Below are 17,167 nucleotides of genomic sequence, written 5' to 3'. Positions count from 1 at the left end.
ACAAGGACATTTACAAACGTCAGTGGAGGCAAGTACAACATCCGGCTAACGTGTTTTGGCATCGCTGGAAGACTAAATATTTGCACTTGCTTCAAAACCATCACAAATGGCAGACGCCCAGTCCCACTCTCCCAGAAGGAGACCTCGTTCTCTTAATGCACAAAGAGGCTCATCGCAATGACTGGCCAATGGGACTTATCGCCAAGGTCCTACCCAGTGAGGACGGAAAGACTCGTAAGGTAGAAGTTAAGGTGACAAAAGGGGGCTCTACCCGAATCTTCTTCCGCCCGGTCACTGAACTCGTGCTGCTTCTACGAAAGGAGGACATCACATGAACTGAACATGCTCCTGGACGTTGCTCACGGCGGGGAGCATTCCTCCTCATCTCCCAGTTTATTGAATATTGACATTTTCCATTGGATTGAACTGTTAACATTCCCATTGGATTCTGGGTTGGTGGAAGAGTTGGCATGTTTGCGGCTTCCCCAATCTGAAGATGGGTTTAATATATTTGGACTTATCTTTCGGTTTGATCTACAGGTCGACAACAACGAGTTTGGACTTTAAAATCTTAGATGTTTATTATTGCATGCATGTTTTCTTTCCTCTTGTTTTTCATTTTCAGCTTCGAACGACTTCGAAGAATTACGGACATCGTGAAATCCAAGGACTTCAGACGGGGAGTGTCATGTCTCACGACTTGAGAAATCATTTAATATTTGCATTGCTTGTGTTCGTTCCTTCTTTCTAGGCAGAAGTTTGCCTTTCCCTGTATTTTGTCCCAACTCTCTCACTGTAGTCTTGTGATGTATGTTTGTTCACGCCCTTATTCTCCATTTTGTTATCATTCCTCCATCTGTATGCATCCTACTACATGTCCTCTGTTGAATATTCCTTTTTACCTGCTACTTTCATCAAAATACAAGAATTTCAGTTAAAGCAACCCTCTTTTCCTGGAGTCTTCTTACATGAGATTGTGGCTGAGTTAAGCTGTCTGATTAATCGGTATGAACGTGAGTACAGGTGAATACGGAAGCGCCTAAAAAGAAGGGTCTATCCAGGCACCACTACGTTCTACATATCCATGAGTCAGAATAATGGAGACACAGGGAAGTATGGAGACACAGGGAAGTATGAAGACACAGAGAAGAATGGAAACGGGGAAGTATGGAGACACAGGGGGAAGTATGGAGACACAGGGAAGAATGGAAACGGAGAATGGAAACACAGAAGTATGGAGACACGGGAAGTATGAAGACACAGGGGGCAGAATGGAGATGCAGGGGGAAGTATGGAGACACGGGGCAGAATGGAGATGCAGGGGGAAGTATGGAGACACTGAAGAATGGAGACACAGGGAAGTATGGAGACACAGAAGAATGGAAACGGGGAAGTGTGGAGACACGGGGAAGTATGGAGACATCGGGAAGAATGGAAACAGGGAGAATGGAAACACAGAAGTATGGAGACACAGGGAAGTATGGGGACACGGGGAAGTATGGGGACACAGGGAAGTATGGGGACATTGGGGAAGTATGGAGACACAGGGAAGTATGAAGACACAGAGAAGTATGGGGACACGGGGAAGTATGGAAAAGCGGGGAAGTATGGAGGCACAGGGGGCAGAATGGAGACACAGAAGTATGGAGACACAGGGAAGTATGAAGACACAGAGAAGAATGGAAACGGGGAAGTATGGAGACACAGGGGGAAGTATGGAGACACAGGGAAGAATGGAAACGGAGAATGGAAACACAGAAGTATGGAGACACGGGAAGTATGAAGACACAGGGGGCAGAATGGAGATGCAGGGGGAAGTATGGAGACACGGGGCAGAATGGAGATGCAGGGGGAAGTATGGAGACACTGAAGAATGGAGACACAGGGAAGTATGGAGACACAGAAGAATGGAAACGGGGAAGTGTGGAGACACGGGGAAGTATGGAGACATCGGGAAGAATGGAAACAGGGAGAATGGAAACACAGAAGTATGGAGACACAGGGAAGTATGGGGACACGGGGAAGTATGGGGACACAGGGAAGTATGGGGACATTGGGGAAGTATGGAGACACAGGGAAGTATGAAGACACAGAGAAGTATGGGGACACGGGGAAGTATGGAAACGCGGGGAAGTATGGAGGCACAGGGGGCAGAATGGAGACACAGAAGTATGGAGACACAGGAATGTATGGAGACACGGGGGAAGAATGGAGACAGGGAAGTATGCAGACACAGGGAAGTATGAAGACACGGGGAAGAATGGAGACACGGGAAGTATGAAGACACAGGAGCAAGTATGGAGACACAGGAGGAAGTATGGAGACACAGGGGGCAGGATGCGAGACATGGTAGGATGGGAGACACGGGGGCAGGATGGGAAACACAGGGGGCAGGATGGGAGACACGGGGGCAGGATGAGAGACATGGGGCAGGTTGGGAGACACGGGGCAGGTTGGGGGGCAGGATGGAAACAGATGGGGCAGGTTGGAGACATGGGGCAGGATGGAGACAGATGTGGCAAAATCATGGGGCAGGATGGAGACAAATGGGGCAGGATCATGGGGCATGATCATGGGGCAGGATGGAGACAGATGGGGCAGGATGGAGACACATGGTGCAGGATCATGGGGCAGGATGGAGACACATGGTGCAGGATCATAGGCAGGATGGATATAATAAAGACAGATGGGGTAGGATCACGGGACAGATGGGGCAGGATCATGGGACAAAGGGGGCAGGATCATGGGACAGATGGGCAGGATCACGGGACAGATGGGGCAGGATCACGGGACAGATGGGGTAGGATCGGACATCACATGGGGGCAGAATGGATACTCATGAGGGCAGGAAGGGAGAACATATGGCTGGAGCCAGGAATGAGATACATGGGGGTCAGGTCAGGGTCGAAACGTTGCTGTTTTATGGCTTAAATAAATTTATTCGTTTTGGACTATACACCTGGATGGAGCGCTGTCATTTCATTGCTTAAGTCTTCGATGGTCCTAGTGGGTTCCCTGGACCTAGACGGGCGTTCCAGTCTGTGAGTGCTGTCAGCCATCTTTTCTTTTTCTGAGATACATGGGGGTCATAATGGGGGATATTATTACCATAAGGGCTAACTAAGGGATATTATTACTGCAATGATGTATTTATTTTATTTTTTGAGGATACTGCTTTAAATGCGGGAGGCGGTACTGTTACTGTGCAGAGCGACACTATATCACCTTTTTTTCTTCATCTGGTGTAGTTTAGAAGTTGGGAAAAAATTAAGTAATGTGTTCTACAAGCGGTGCTCTAGCTAACTGTGTTATTTCCTGCAGAGACGAGCCCTGGCTGGAAGTGATGGCGGTCTGTGCTGGATGAAGATGAAAAGAAAAGATGAAGGACTTCACCTAGTGACGTCACTGGTGAGTCAGTGTTTTACCTGTAGACTGGCACTGTACACTGAATACTATATACAGCAGTCCTGAGTACAATTTCACCAGTGATCACTGTATTACCTTTACACTGATACTATATATAGAACTCCTGTGTATAATGTCATTGATCACAGTATAACCTGGACAATATATACAGTTCTAGTGTGTATAATGTCACTGTTGATCACTGTATTACCTGTACACTAATACTGTATACAGACCTCCTGTGTATAATGTAATCTGGATCACTGTATTACCCGTACACTATACATTGTATACAGCGCTGCTGTGTATAATGTCACCGGTGAACACTGTATTACCTGTACACTGACCCTATATACAGAGCTCCTGTGTATAATGTCACTGATAATCACTGTATTACCTCTACACAGACACTGCATACTAAGTACAGATCTACTGTGTATAATAACACGTATGGTGAGATTAGTATTGTGCTTTTTTTTATTAATGATCAGTATTGTAGTGTTCAGTCACTATGTGGTGGTAATATGTTGTCCGGCCATGGTGTGGCGGTATTTGTTTCTTGTTTGTGCTATTTGGTCACTATGTGGTGGTAATATGTGATCTGGACATGGCATGTCGGTATTTTTTCCTTGTATGTGGTATTATAGGTCTCTATGTGGTGGTAATATGGTGTCTGATCATGGTGAGGTAGTATTTGTCCCTTGTATGTGGTATTATTGGTCATTTTAAAAATTGAAAAATAAATAAAAATATACCTAGATTGTATTGCTTATTTTAACAAATAATTAATAGGTTGCAGTAGAGTAGGGCCCGACCAAAAGAGTCTACCTTGTCGTGGTAGCGGCTAAAAAAATTGTTTGACAAAACAAAAGCTGCTGGCTATATGTGTGATCTGGTGGTGGGAACTGTTAATGTGTGATTGGTGAGAAGTGAAGTTTTTCCAAAAGAGCGGTGGGACTGTGGCCAGTTCGAGGGGTGGAGGCGGGGCTAGGGTGGAGCCTGGGCGGAGTCTCGGGGGGGCCCTGAAAATTTTGCCAGTATGGGGCCTCAAAATTCCTAGTGGCAGCCCTGTTCCTAAGGGCCGATTGTTCAATTTATCTGTGCCAGAACACGCCGCTATGCGGAGTTATATAAAGGAATCCTTGGAGAAAGGCCGTATTCGCCCGTCGTCATCGCCGTTAGGAGCAGGGTTCTTTTTTGTGGCCAAGAAGGATGGTTCTTTGAGACCTTGTATTGATTACCGCCTTCTTAATAAAATTACAGTCAAATTTCAGTATCCTTTGCCGTTGCTGTCTGATTTGTTTGCTCGTATTAAAGGGGCTAGTTGGTTCACAAAGATAGATCTTCGAGGGGCGTATAATCTTGTGCGTATTAAACAAGGCGATGAATGGAAGACAGCATTTAATACGCCCGAGGGCCATTTTGAGTACCTGGTTATGCTATTCGGGCTTTCCAATGCTCCATCAGTATTTCTGTCCTTTATGCATGACATCTTTCGAGAGTACCTGGATAAATTCCTGATTGTGTATTTGGATGATATTTTGGTCTTTTCGGATGATTGGGAGTCTCATGTGAAGCAGGTCAGAATGGTGTTCCAGGTCCTTCGTGCGAATTTCTTGTTTGTTTCATTTTTGGGGTTCATTTTTTCCCCTTCTACTATCGAGATGGACCCTGTTAAAGTCCAGGCCATTTACGATTGGACTCAGCCGACATCTGTGAAGAGCCTGCAAAAGTTCCTGGGCTTTGCTAATTTTTATCGGCGCTTCATCGCTAATTTTTCTACTGTTGCTAAACCGTTGACTGATTTGACCAAGAAGGGTGCTGATGTGGTCAATTGGTCTTCTGCGTCTGTAGAGGCTTTTCAGGAGTTGAAGCGTCGGTTTTCTTCTGCCCCTGTGTTGTGCCAGCCAGATGTTTCGCTTCCGCTTCAGGTTGAGGTTGATGCTTCTGAGATTGGAGCAGGGGCTGTTTTGTCGCAAAGAAGTTCTGAGGGCTCGGTGATGAAGCCATGTGCTTTCTTTTATAGAAAATTTTCGCCTGCTGAGCGTAACTATGATGTTGGTAATCGTGAATTGTTGACCATGAAGTCGGCATTCGAGGAGTGGCGTCATTGGCTGGAAGGAGCCAAGCATCGCGTGGTGGTCTTGACAGATCACAAGAATTTGACTTATCTTGAGTCTGCCAAACGGTTGAATCCGAGACAGGCTCGATGGTCGTTATTTTTCTCCCGTTTTGATTTTGTGGTTTCGTACCTTCCGGGCTCTAAGAATGTGAAGGCTGATGCCCTGTCAAGGAGTTTTGTGCCTGACTCTCCGGGTGTTCCTGAGCCGGCGGGTATTCTCAAAGAGGGGGTAATTTTGTCTGCCATCTCCCCTGATTTGCGGCGGGTGCTGCAAAAATTTCAGGCTGATAGACCTGACCGTTGCCCAGCGGAGAAACTGTTTGTCCCTGATAGATGGACTAGTAGAGTTATCTCTGAGATTCATTGTTCAGTGTTGGCTGGGCATCCTGGAATCTTTGGTACCAGAGATTTGGTGGCTAGATCCTTCTGGTGGCCGTCTTTGTCACGGGATGTGCGTTCTTTTGTGCAGTCCTGTGGGACTTGTGCTCGGGCTAAGCCCTGCTGTTCTCGTGCCAGTGGGTTGCTTTTGCCCTTGCCGGTCCCGAAGAGGCCCTGGACGCATATTTCTATGGATTTTATTTCGGATCTCCCCATCTCTCAAAAGATGTCGGTCATTTGGGTGGTTTGTGATCGCTTTTCTAAGATGGTCCATTTGGTACCTTTGTCTAAATTGCCTTCCTCCTCTGATTTGGTGCCATTATTTTTCCAGCATGTGGTTCGTTTACATGGTATCCCGGAGAACATCGTTTCTCACAGAGGTTCCCAGTTTGTTTCAAGGTTTTGGCGATCCTTTTGTGCTAGGATGGGCATTGATTTGTCTTTTTCCTCGGCTTTCCATCCTCAGACAAATGGCCAAACCGAACGAACTAATCAAACTTTGGAAACATATCTGAGATGCTTTGTTTCTACTGATCAGGATGATTGGGTGTCCTTTTTGCCGTTGGCTGAGTTCGCCCTTAATAATTGGGCCAGCTCGGCTACTTTGGTTTCGCCGTTTTTCTGCAATTCTGGTTTCCATCCTCGTTTCTCTTCAGGGCAGGTTGAGTCTTCAGACTGTCCTGGTGTAGATACTGTGGTGGATAGGTTGCAGCAGATTTGGACTCATGTGGTGGACAATTTGACATTGTCCCAGGAGAAGGCTCAACGTTTCGCTAACCGCCGGCGCTGTGTGGGTCCCCGACTTCGTGTTGGGGATTTGGTTTGGTTGTCGTCTCTTTATGTTCCTATGAAGGTTTCCTCTCCTATGTTTAAGCCTCGTTTCATTGGTCCGTATAAGATTTCTGAAGTTCTCAATCCTGTGTCATTTCGTTTGGCCCTTCCAGCTTCTTTTGCCATTCATAATATGTTCCATAGGTCGTTATTGCGGAGATACGTGGCGCCTGTGGTTCCATCCGTTGATCCTCCTGCCCCGGTGTTAGTTGAGGGGGAGTTGGAGTATGTGGTGGAGAAGATTTTGGATTCTCGTATTTCGAGACGGAAACTCCAGTACCTGGTCAAGTGGAAGGGTTATGGTCAGGAAGATAATTCCTGGGTTTTTGCCTCTGATGTTCATGCTGCCGATCTGGTTCGTGCCTTTCATTTGGCTCATCCTGGTCGGCCTGGGGGCTCTGGTGAGGGTTCGGTGACCCCTCCTCAAGGGAGGGTACTGTTGTGAATTCTGTTGTCGGGCTCCCTCCTGTGGTCATGAATGGTACTTCGGCTGGTTCTGTCCATGGACTTCCTCTGGTGGGTGTTTCTGAGTTTCACAGGTGACGAGGTTAATTCGTTAGCTGCTGCTCTATTTAACTCCACTTAGATCTTTGCTCCATGCCACCTGTCAATGTTCCAGTATTGGTCTGTTCACTCCTGGATCGTTCTTGTGACCTGTCTTCCCATCAGAAGCTAAGTTCCAGCTTGTATTTCTTTGGTTTGCTATTTTTCTGTCCAGCTTGCTATTTAATTTGTTGTCTTGTGTGACGCCCAAGAGACCGGGGTACCCAGCACCGGACCAATGGGGTCTGTCTCTTGAGGGGGGTGTCACGGGTGGCTTGACCCGGTGCTGTGGCCTCAGGCAATGCACAGTGTAAAGGGTATCGTGAGGGAACAGGCACTTACTTGATCAGCAGCAGGTTCTCCCAGCGGTGATGATCCCAATCCTGGATAGATGGCTATTGTCCAAATGAAAGACTGAGGCACTGAAACGTTTAACCAGTTTACTTTAACAAAAAAAGGATTTACAACCAGTCCTGTCACCGGAGTCTGTATGGGAACTCTGAGTTACTTTGACCCTGCCGGGGTCTTCGCCTCTTATTGTACGCAATATCTGTGTGGCCCTGCTGCTGTATGTGAACTGGCTGCCGGCCCAATCTGTCCCCTCCGGGTCCTGGTTCGACGGGCAACCCGAGTCCTTTTATCGGCTTACCCCCTCCAGGAGTACCGCTGAACTCTGTGTCTGTTGCTGCGTCCGACCCTAGTGAAGCTGATATCACCTCACGTTTTTCCGGTTGCTGTATTATATGTAATGAATACAGCCACGGATCCGGTATCCGTCTTTGCGCCTGTTCTGGGTAGTGATTAATGCTACCCGGTTCTCACAATGTCCTTTTTCTCTATCCCTCTTCTCCTCAGGCCGGTGATTTAGGCCTGGTAACAGTCACAGGGCTGTTAGAGATTCAACTGTATGACCTCTCACTTTCAGCTCCTTAGCCCAACTGCCAGTTCTTCTCTCAGACCAGAATGGATCAAGGGGAGTCTCTGGAGCTCCCCCTTCTGGCCGGAGGTGGTAGTGCAGTCTTGCTATTTTAGTATTTGCATTTACTGTCAGTAACTATTTTTGTGGCAAATACCCCTAGGGGTGCCACATTCCCCCTTAGTTAAGAACAGTACTCCGGGACTGTGGGACAATAACATTTTGAAATAACAATTAATATGTACAGAGTCTTAAAAATGAAAAGTTACAAAAACCACTCGAGGAAACAAAAATATAGTTCTGTACAAAGTCACTTCAAATAGCGTCCATTAATACAGTTCTATTCTTGAAGGTACTAGGAAAGGCACTGCACTTTGTGTCCAGGAATTTAGTTCCATTTTTCCAACGGAGTTATCAATATAAAGTCTAAAGAAAGTTCAAAAAGAGCGAGGAGCAAAGTTCAAAAAGCAGTCTTTCCGGAGCTTTGATTTAGTGCCTCCGGGCTGATAAAAAGTTCAAGAATATGCAAGAAGTTCATACAGACAAGTCTCTGTAGGCACTGGGCTTAAACGTTGCAGACTGATAACAATGACTATACTACATTTTCTGTTTAACTATATACGGCATAACATATATACAATTCACATTATGAGCTTTATAGTTGGTAATCTGCATACCTGGCCGGTAATTGACCCTGGGTACTACGCTGTGATCTACGTAATAGCGGTGTCTCTTCATGTGGTGTACTACTGTCTACTGCGGATGTAGTATCTGCCCGCTCTGCTAAAGATAATTCCACGACTATGGAGTTGGCAAGTCCACCGTGAATGGGATTACTCTGACCAGGAATCTGTTCTTCCTGGCCTGGAACCTCCTGTAGTATGGGGTCAGCCTCTTCCTGTCTTGGGTCTTCTGGTATTGGGTTTGGTGTTGGGTAAAAGGCCACCATGGGAACCACTACTGCACCATGGTATGTTAGTAGGGTTTTGGGAAAGTCTCCTATACAGGTGTGATACACTTCCTCTTCTGTTTCCTTTACTGGTTGAACCTGTATGGGTTGAATAACTTCTGGTTCTGGCTGGACAACGTCTGGCTCTTTCAATGCTTCCGGACATAATTTAAGATTGTCTCTTGACACTAGTACAGATGTTAAGCCTCCGTTTTTGCTAATGAGACACATTTTAGGATTATCCACTCTTGTTGGTAAAACTGTGTAGGGTACGGCTTCCCACTGATTGTCCAGTTTATTGGTTCGACGATTTCTCTTGAGCACTTGGTCACCTGGTCTTAATGGGGTCGCTAGAGCATTCTGGTTGAAAGTTCGCTCTTGTCTTTCTCTAGTTTGCTGAAGGCTTCTTTCCACACTCTCTTGCACTTGGCGATACTGCTTTTGCCGTATGATATCCCAATTGGAGTCTTGGACTTCTGCGTCTGGTTTCAGAATTCCCATTTCTAGATCGATTGGTAATTGGCCGGGTCTTGCACGCATAAGGTAAGCTGGGGTGCAATTGGTGGAACTCACCGGGACATGATTATACAGATCCACCAAGTCAGGCAATTTCTCTGGCCATTGATTCCTTTCTGCCTCAGGTAAAGTCTTTAGTAGTTCTATTACAATATGGTTCATCTTCTCGCATAAGCCGTTTGTTTGTGGATGATAGGCCGTCGTCCGGATCTTTTTGCAACCATACATATTACAGAATTCTCTGAAGATCTCTGATTCAAAGGCTGTACCTTGGTCGGTGAGAACCTGTTCCGGATATCCATGGGGTCTACAAAAGTACGTTTGGAACGCTTTGGCTGCTGTTTTTGCTGTCAGATCTTTTACGGGTACTACTACCAAGAAGCGTGAATAATGGTCCACGATGGTCAAGGCATAGACATAGCCAGACCGGCTTGGTGTCAACTTCACGTGGTCCATGGCTACAAGTTCAAGTGGTTGTTTGGTGATTATGGGCTGCAGTGGTGCTCTTTGGTTCTTTTGATCGTTTCTTCTGAGGTTGCACGGGCCACAATTTCTGCACCACTGTTCGATTGATTTTCTCATCCCGACCCAATAAAATCTTTCTCTTAGAAGTACTTCTAACTTTTTCCAACCGAAGTGACCAGCACCATTATGGTAAGCTTCGAGGACCATCTTGACATCTTGTTTAGGCACGATAATCTGCCAAACCAATTCATGTGTTTTCGGATTGGTGTACCTTCTACAGAGCTTCCCTTGATACAGGAACATTTTGCCTCTCTCTTTCCAGAGTTGATGCGTCTCTTCTGGGGCATCCTCATCGGGATATGCACTTTGCTCAGTTAACAGTTCCTTCACCAACTTCACAGCCGGATTGCTGTCTTGGGTGTCAGCCCATCTATGGTGTGCTAACGGATTTAAATTCACCTCTTGTTGTTTCTGATAGGTACTTGACTGATGATGTTTTGCCTTGGGATGATGGAAGGCTGGTAGTTCAATTTCTTCAAGCTCCCCCATTTCTTCTTCTACATCTCTCAAGTGTGGCATCCGGGATAGGGCATCGGCATTTCCATTCTTGCGACCTGCTCGATACTTGATCTTGAAGTTGTAATTAGATAACCGGGCTATCCATCGCTGTTCTAACGCACCTAATTTGGCTGTGTCCAGGTGGGTCAACGGATTGTTGTCAGTATAGACAATAAATTCTGCAGCGGCCAGATAGTGTTTGAAACGTTCAGTCACAGCCCAAACTACTGCCAGTAGTTCCAATTTGAAGGAGCTGTAATTTTCTGAATTTCTTTCAGTAGGCCGGAGCTTTCTACTTGCAAAGGCGATGACTTTCTCCCGACCTTCTTGCTTTTGTGACAGCACTGCTCCTAGTCCCACATTACTGGCATCGGTGTAGAGGATGAAAGGTTGATGGTAATCTGGGTATGCCAGAACCTCTTCTCCGGTTAGTGCCTTCTTTAGTTGTTCAAAGGAGTCTTCCCTTTCGTCGTTCCACTGAAAAGGAGGGTTTCGGTTTGAAGGTTTCTTCGTCTGCCCTACCAAGGTGTCTTGCAAGGGTGCTGCCAACTTGGTAAATCCTTTTATAAATCTGCGATAGTAACCCACCAATCCCAGGAATTGTCTCACTTCTTTTGCGCTGGTAGGTCTTGGCCAATCCCTTATGGCGCTTATTTTCTCGGGATCTGGTGCTACTCCCTCCGAACTCACGATGTGTCCCAGGTACTGTACCTTTGGCTTGAGAAGGTGACATTTGGATGGCTTGACTTTCATGCCATACCTGGATAAGGCTTCGAACACTTCTGCCAGGTCTATTAAGTGTTGTTCGTAAGTCTTTGAGTAGACGATCACATCATCTAGGTACAGGAGGACGGTCTCGAAGTTCTTGTGTCCGAGGCAGCATTCCATCAGCCGCTGGAAGGTACCGGATGCGTTGCAGAGTCCGAACGGCATGCGATTAAATTCACATAGACCCATTGGTGTGGTGAATGCCGTCTTTTCCTTATCTCGCTCAGCCACAGGGACTTGCCAATACCCGCTTGTTAAGTCTAAGGTGGAAAAATAATTAGCAGATTTCAAAGCAGTTAAGGACTCTTCTATCCTAGGCAAGGGGTAGGCGTCTTTATGGGTGATGTTATTAATCTTCCGGTAGTCTACGCACATTCTCATGGTTCCGTCCTTTTTTTTGACAATCACTAGAGGGGCCGCCCAGGGGCTACAGCTGTCTCTTATTACCCCGGCCTGTTTCATCTCCCTCAGCATATCTTTTGCACATTGATAGTGAGCGGGCGGTATGGGTCTATATCTTTCTTTTATTGGGGGATGGTCACTGGTGGGGATTGTGTGTTCTACCCCTTCTATCCGTCCGAAGTCCAATGGGTGTTTACTGAAGACTTGTTCATATTCCGTCACTAGCCTATACACCCCTTGTTTTTGATGGGTAGGTGTTGAATTTATGCCCACGTGTAGCTGTTGGCACCAATCCTCCATTTCTCCATCTGAGCCATTGCCTTCCACCTGACAGGTTGGTTCTAAGGGCTCAATGGTTGTGATGGCATTGTTGTCAACAGTATATAGCTTTGCCATTGTAGCATACCTTGGCAAAGTGACCTCTTCCTCTCCACAGTTCAAAAGTCGTACCGGCACTCGTCCCCGGTGTACCTCGACTATCCCTCGTGCTGTGAGTATAGTGGGCCTGCTGTCGGTGTACACTGGTTCTATTAAGGCTTGATAATCTCGTCCCTTAGTACCAATGGCTGCTCTACACCATACCAGCATTTCTGTTTTTGGTGGGATTACAATAGATGTTGGATCACTTACCCTCACACTGCCGATTTCTCCACCTGCAACTTCTACCTGTTGCCTTAACATCAATACTTTTATTTCCCTCCGGAGAACTCTCTGCTGGCAGGATTGGGCAGTTTCAGCAATTTGCTGTAAGACAGAAATGACTTCGGAAAAGCAGTTCTCTAACACATTCATTCCTATCAATACAGTTGGTTCACAGTTCCGCCGGTCAACATCAACAACAATTATACCCTGTTTCTTCAATTCTACTTTACCAATCTTTATGGTCATCTCCCTGAATCCTAGTTTCGGTACCAACTTACCATTACTGGCCCATATATCTAGTTCAACATCAGAGGGCCCTTTATCAATATCTGCATCAGCCCAGTACCTCTTATAAAGGATATACGGTATAGATGAAATCTGGGAACCTGTGTCCAGCAAAGCGTTGAGGGGCATTCCGTCCAGCACGATAGGGATAATGGGTCGTCCTCCGATGTACCTGTCGTGCCAGGGTGTTGGGCCTTGAAAGTTCATTCCTGCGAAGCGGCCCGCATTCCCAGGGGATTCCCATTTAAATCACAATCTCGTGCAAAGTGGCCTGGCTGCTGGCAACGGCGGCAAATGGGCTGTCCATCCGGTTGGTAGCGGTCGCGGGGTCGTCCTCTCCATGTCGGGTATCTCCGGGGTCTCATCCATGGAACACCTTCTCTACGGTTTGACAACTCCATCTTGGGTCCTCTCATCTCCTGCATGGTTTTAGCCATTGAAGCAACAACATCAGTTAAAGAGTCAAGCTTTTGTTGAAGAGCCTCATTAGTACTGGGCCCCAGGGGCTTAGCAATGGCCCCGGACATAGCTGATGTCACTGGTACTCCATGTTGTTGAGGAGCCTCTGCCATGAGTTGCGCAGGATCCTGATCCCGAGGTGCCTCTGCCAGCTGGAGACGTATAACGCTCTCCTTTAAACAAGCATGCTAACATGCCACCGGTGAGAAGGGTGTAGAGTCCCTCAATAAATTGATCTCTTAGCAGTTTATCCGCTCCGGTGTTAAAAATGGGTTCAGCCAGTGTAAGTGATTTAAGGGCTTCCTGCAGGTTTAAGGCAAAGTCTCTCACGCCCTCATTAACTTTTTGTTTGCAATTAAAGAATCGTACTTTAGCTTTGCTGCTGGCAGTGGTTTCAAATGTAGCTTTTAATCCAGCAAATATGCGTTCAACAGTGCCTTTTAGATCAGCTGCCCATGCTGTGACTTCTCGCTTAGCATGGCCACTTAACTGCATCATCAGGAGACTAACACGCTGAACTTCACCCACAGGGAACATGTCAAAATGGGCCAGCATCTTTTCTCTGAAATCGTCAAGGGTATTAAGCTCACCTTCATACATTGGAAGCCATGGGCCACCCGGGGTATATGGCATCAGCACCGGCATGATGGGCGCCACTCCTTGCACCGCTGCGCTACCGGACTCTCTATCGACACTCTGTCTTTCAGCTGCATTAGCGTCGCCGGGTGCTGCGGCGTCTCCGTGCTGCGACATACTGTGCCCCCTTAGTTAATCCGGACCCTTCCGGTCCTCCGCTTCCGTCGGGATAGTGTAGATTCGTTCCGCTGTGCAGCAGGATCGATTTTCCCCTTGCTCTGATGTCAGAGCGCTCAGCTTGGTGCCGCCCACAATGACACGCCCCCTGCTGCTCCCACCCACCGCGCTCTGTAATGGCGGATTCTGAAGTTTTTCAGTTAGACTGGGGCTCAGGTGATGGCGTAGCTCAATTAACAGTCTCGTGCCTAACGGTTATGAAGTGATTACCTCAGGGGATGGCGGCCATCTTTACTCCATTATAACCAATGGGGAAAAGTCACTTTCAATAGTTTTCAATGGAGAATGGATTTTTCTTTAATAAAGTCAATTTTCAAGATTTTTCATCCAAGTTTTCACAGTTTTGGGCTCCAATCACGGCACACAATACCCGGTATATGGGCTGGCTAGATCCTGTTCGTGACGCCAATTGTGACGCCCAAGAGACCGGGGTACCCAGCACCGGACCAATGGGGTCTGTCTCTTGAGGGGGGTGTCACGGGTGGCTTGACCCGGTGCTGTGGCCTCAGGCAATGCACAGTGTAAAGGGTATCGTGAGGGAACAGGCACTTACTTGATCAGCAGCAGGTTCTCCCAGCGGTGATGATCCCAATCCTGGATAGATGGCTATTGTCCAAATGAAAGACTGAGGCACTGAAACGTTTAACCAGTTTACTTTAACAAAAAAAGTATTTACAACCAGTCCTATCACCGGAGTCTGTATGGGAACTCTGAGTTACTTTGACCCTGCCGGGGTCTTCGCCTCTTATTGTACGCAATATCTGTGTGGCCCTGCTGCTGTATGTGAACTGGCTGCCGGCCCAATCTGTCCCCTCCGGGTCCTGGTTCGACGGGCAACCCGAGTCTTTTTATCGGCTTACCCCCTCCAGGAGTACCGCTGAACTCTGTGTCTGTTGCTGCGTCCGACCCTAGTGAAGCTGATATCACCTCACGTTTTTTCGGTTGCTGTATTATATGTAATGAATACAGCCACGGATCCGGTATCCGTCTTTGCGCCTGTTCTGGGTAGTGATTAATGCTACCCGGTTCTCACAATGTCCTTTTTCTCTATCCCTCTTCTCCTCAGGCCGGTGATTTAGGCCTGGTAACAGTCACAGGGCTGTTAGAGATTCAACTGTATGACCTCTCACTTTCAGCTCCTTAGCCCAACTGCCAGTTCTTCTCTCAGACCAGAATGGATCAAGGGGAGTCTCTGGAGCTCCCCCTTCTGGCCGGAGGTGGTAGTGCAGTCTTGCTATTTTAGTATTTGCATTTACTGTCAGTAACTATTTTTGTGGCAAATACCCCTAGGGGTGCCACACTTGCTTGCTGGAAGCTCTGGGAAGCAGAGGGAGCGCCTCCGCACCGTGAGTCGGTGTGGAGGGTCTTTTTGCGCCCTCTGCGTGGTCTTTTTGTAGGTTTTTGTGCTGACCGCAAAGTAACCTTTCCTATCCTCGGTCTGTTCAGTAAGTCGGGCCTCACTTTGCTAAATCTATTTTATCTCTGTGTTTGTATTTTCATCTTTACTCACAGTCATTATATGTGGGGGGCTGCCTTTTCCTTTGGGGAATTTCTCTGAGGCAAGGTAGGCTTTATTTTTCTATCGTCAGGGCTAGCTAGTTTCTTAGGCTGTGCCGAGTTGCATAGGGAGCGTTAGGCGCAATCCACGGCTATTTCTAGTGTGTTTGATAGGTTTAGGGATTGCGGTCAGCAGAGTTCCCATGTCCCAGAGCTCGTCCTTATTATCAGTAACTATCAGGTCATTCCCTGTGCTCTTAACCACCAGGTCCATTATTGTCCTGACCACCAGGTCATAACAATCTGCTCGCCACTGAACAGTGCCGGTTACAATGGCTGAGCCTGGAAGATCAGCAGTAACCAAGCGCACGGTATCTGACTGAGCCAGATGCTGGGACCGACGTCGCCACTGAGCAGGCTCCACTGCGGCTGAAGAAGAATGGGAGACTGCAGCGGAGGTGGATCGAGATTCCCCCTGTGCAGCGGCGGGAACTTGACACCTAACATTAAATAGTACAAACCTGGTGACAGACTCCCTTTAAGGAACTTCTGCCTACCTTTAATTTGTATACACTATGACCATTTAGTCCTCACCAGCAGGGTAAAACAGACAGAAGAGGGCCCCTGTTACAGAACAATATATGGACCCTTTGTAGTCCTCTAGATCATTGTAATGCACAATTCCACCTGCTTTGGAGGTAGAAGTGGATCCCCTTAACTCTTAGGCCCCTGTACAGCTGATCAGGTTTCACCAATGGCATTTACACCTCTGCTTGCCAGCCTCTCCCAGTAAACTATCAGCCAAATCCGTGGTGTGTCAAACTCAAGTACAAGGAAGACAAAATATTGTTTGAAGATCATGGACTTTGTGACAGGTTTCTTGGTCTGTTTACCTAATAATTTAATTCCTCACTAATCCTCCTTGATATTTCATACAATAAAATATTATACAAATTTCTCCTAAGCAAAACTCACACCTGTCCTGCTCCTGCATTTCCCCACCTGGTCCTACACTCTCTTCGGAACAGTCTTTGAATTGGTCTTCTTTGCTCTTTGGTGTTCCACTATAGACTAGGCCTTACATACCGTATTTTTCGGATCATAAGACACACTTTTTTCCTCCAAATTTGGGAGGAAAATGTGGGTGCGTCTTATGGTACAGATGTAACGGGGAGGGGGCAGCAGTGAGTGGGATCGCAGTGATATCCCACTTGCAGGAGGCAGAAAAATGTCTCTGCAGTCAGAATCCAGCGCTGGGGAAACAACATGGTCCCGATGATTAAAGTGCAGTGAATATTCATTAGCCGCTTCCCCGCCCACCTGTCAGTGCTGAGCAGTGAGTGGGGAGCAGCAAATGAATAGTCCTTCACTTAAGCAGCGGACACACATGGTCTCCCCAGCACTGGATTCCTGCAGCACCTGGGGAGAACTGTGTGTGGAGTGGAGGAGGGGGCAGCAGCAGGGGCCAGGGGAGACAAGATCCCTGCATACCTGCCTTGGCTGTGTTGGATGCTGAGTGCATAAGGACCTGTGTGATGTCATGAAGTGGGCAGGCTGGAGCATCACATGGCAGCACAGAGCCCTCCCTTTGCTTGATGTCATCACAGGTCCTTCAGAC

The sequence above is a fragment of the Ranitomeya imitator genome, chromosome 1, assembly GCF_032444005.1.
Source record: "Ranitomeya imitator isolate aRanImi1 chromosome 1, aRanImi1.pri, whole genome shotgun sequence".
Taxonomy (NCBI): domain Eukaryota; kingdom Metazoa; phylum Chordata; class Amphibia; order Anura; family Dendrobatidae; genus Ranitomeya; species Ranitomeya imitator.
The sequence above is the reverse complement of the archived record's forward strand: the minus strand, read 5'-3'. Positions refer to the sequence as shown.